Source organism: Microtus oregoni, unplaced genomic scaffold (genome assembly GCF_018167655.1).
Source record: "Microtus oregoni isolate MIOR12 unplaced genomic scaffold, Mior012 000000F_ref0000247, whole genome shotgun sequence".
Lineage (NCBI taxonomy): Eukaryota > Metazoa > Chordata > Mammalia > Rodentia > Cricetidae > Microtus > Microtus oregoni.
Window position 1 is genome coordinate 90,026,845 of NW_024543059.1, and position 3,275 is coordinate 90,030,119.

General features: G+C 35.1%; 1 non-coding gene across 1 annotated transcript; it reads right to left on the reverse strand.

The window, feature by feature from the left end:
- Positions 1–396: 396 nt before the first annotated feature.
- On the reverse strand, positions 397–500 carry LOC121455312. The gene has a single exon (XR_005975473.1). It is a non-coding gene; the product is annotated as a U6 spliceosomal RNA (small nuclear RNA).
- Between the last annotated feature and the right edge of the window lie 2,775 nt (positions 501–3,275).

Genomic DNA, 3,275 nt, shown 5'->3' on the forward strand with positions numbered 1-3,275 from the left:
TGGCTGCTTCCACATTCCGGCATTAGCAGCCATCTGTCTTCATCTGCTACACTAACTTTTTCTCTGCAAGTTTTATTTCTCGAATATACTATTCTTTATATATCCCACAAACCAAACTTGATGATATCCCAGAGTCCTTTTCTAAGATACATAACAACATGGCGATGTACTGAGTACATTTTGCTCTGGATCCATGGGTAGATTATTAGAGTAAGGACCTTCAACATTTTTCAGCAGTTCATGTATTGCATGTCTGGCTGCAAGGCAACAGGGTTGAGATCCAGGATCTTTTGGAGGTGATTGTATAATGATACCATTGACCCCCATTAATGTTCTTTTATCATTTATTGTCCAATAGGTATCAAAGGAAGGTGTTATTATTCAGTGATATTATTTTAAAATGTGAAAATCTTCATGAATTTGAGTACCATATTCACAGGTATCATGTTAAGGTTCTCTGAATTGTTCTAAATTTAGTATATGTGCTGCTGAGCAAGCAAGCTTGCTTACTAACCTTCCTGCCTGTCACATCATAGATCTCCCCTCCACTAACCCCTAATACTATAATGTTTTACCTTTGCTTGTAATAGATATAAAAGCAACTGGACAGTTCAAGGACTGAAGCCTCAAAAGGGTAAATATTTCTTTCTTTAAATGTATGTAATATCCTGTGAGTCTATAATGTCCATATTGCTCTCAAGTGGCACTATCAGGGTGTAGGAACCTTTAGGATATGGGATATGATTGGAACAGTTCTCTCACTGGGAATATGTGCTCAAAGAGTTACTAGATTTTTGTAACACCACTTTCTCTCTACATTCACTCCTTGATCAGCCATGAGTTATGTAACTGTATCACATATTCCATCACAAGGTAATGCAGTGTCACAGAGTCAAAACAACACAGATATTGGCTGAAATCTCAACCTTTATGAACACACACACACATATACACTCTCACTCACTCAAGTTTCATTGCCTTGTATAGATATGGGTATTTGAAGAAATATTATTGCTTTGATATGCTCTTCATTAAAGTCTTTTACTCCAAAACACTTAATCATAAAATTATTTTACATGTACTATGCTATGATAAATGTCCTTTTTCCTCTTTTACGTAGCTATATGTCTGACATTAAACTATAAATAACATCATTGTTAAGCATCCACTGGTAAGAGAACAGTGATAAAAACTGAAAAGATCCATTATCTCTTTACAAAATGAAGTGAAACAAAAAATATACAAATGAATTCCTGATCCCTAGGATGTGAGGTGTGCTTTAATGAGGAATAAACAGCCGTGAATAGCACTACAGAACTGTAATCTATATAAGATATTATAATAAACTTCTCTACTAAACAGACACTGGGGAGCTAGTGAGATGGCTCAGTATTAAAAGTACTCACCACCTGAGTCTGAAGACTTGAGTTTGATTCCAGGAGGAATCAGAAAACTGAGAGAGAGAACTCCATAGAGTTCTCAAAAACACTTCTGAATGTAGAAGTTATAAATCAAAGTTAACTGGATTCTTTGAATAATAAAGGGGGCCTTTTGAATATTCTCAACAAAATATTTTATGATCTGATTGATATTAAAAATGATAGAATAAACACTGACAAAAATCTTACAATGGAATAAAGAGCAAATCATCTGTAGGGTAACCCTGAATTTTCAGGTTATGTCTTTACAATGTTCAGATCACAGTCATGGCAGCTGATGGGAAAGGATGATTAGCAGTGGAAGATGAGGATAAAAATCCAGAAATAAGTCATAAAATTTTTGGACAATTAATTATATGAAGATAGAGATGAACCATCTATCAAAGTGAAGATAAATATATAGAATTGAAAGAATAACAAAAGCGTAATCTGCGATCTATTTTTGTTGAAAATAAGTAATGTGGGGAAATTAGTTAGTGGTAAGAACACTTGCTTCGGCAAGCACAATGAACTGATTTCAGATATCCAGAACCTATGTAAAAGTACAAGGAAGGATGTGTAAACCTGCAACTCCAGTGCTGTGGGACAGAAATGGAAGGGTCACTGGGGCTTTGTTCCCACCAGTCAAGATCCAGATGCAGTGATATAGCCAGACTCAAAAGATATATGGCAAGGAGATATAGAGCATTACCTCGAATGTTTTCCTATGGCCTCTGTGCATGCACAAGTGTGTTTGCCTGTACACAAAAGTGTATGGATACCAAACACATACATCACACACTCACACATAATGTGGGATTCCTCTCTGTATGCTGTGAATGCCATTGGTTAATAAAGGAACTATCCTGGGCATCTGATTGGGCAAAAGAGTAGAGCTAGGCAAGGAAAACTAAACTGAATGCTGGGAAAAAGCAGGAGGAGAGAGAGAAGCCATGTAGCCCTGCTGGAGACAGACTCCAGAACTTTACCCAGTAAGTCACAGCCACATGGCAATACACAGTTTAATGGAGATGGGCTACTTTAGATGTAAGACTTAACCAGAAATATGCTTAAGCCTTTGGCTAAATAGTACTGCAAATAATATGCTTTCTCTGTGGTTATTTCTGGAGTCTGGGCAGCCAGGAAGTGAACAAGCAAACAAGCAGCATCCTACAACACACATATACATAAAAGTTTATAAATACAGCTGCTACAATAAAATAAGAAACATATTAATATGATCACAAAATTATGCAGCAAATGTGCAATAGTAAAGATACAAGTGTACGTAGCCACAGTTGTTGGAAGTCTCTGTATGATTTTGTAGGAAGGTTCAAACAGAGGGATTGGCTCAGGCTGAGGTCAGGATGATTCAGTCCAGACAGATTATCCGGCTTCAGACTTTATTTGAATATACTACATATTCAGCAAAGATGCTGTCATCTATTGTGGGAAATTATTTAGCTAAGCAGCATTATTAAATGTTTAGCAAAATTGAAACATGCTAAAAAAGAAAGTTAAACAAATATTGATTCTAAATATAAAATAAAATCATGAGTAAGAATCTGTAGTTGAATATAAAATGTTGGCGTGTAGGTTCAAATTATTTCTTTTTTTCAAACATGAACATACTGTGTTTTCTGTCTTCTATTTCATTTTTCCTTTTTAAGAAAAAATTCAAGTAATTAATACAATTTAAACTGCCCACTTTTGGATAGAAGTTGTACATTTTAATATTGTAATACTATATGGATTTGTAACATATTATATTATTGGTCAAAATGAAACTATGAAAAAAAGAAGAGAAAACAACTCCATGTAATATAATTCAAAGAGTCACAGAAAGGAGATGACAAG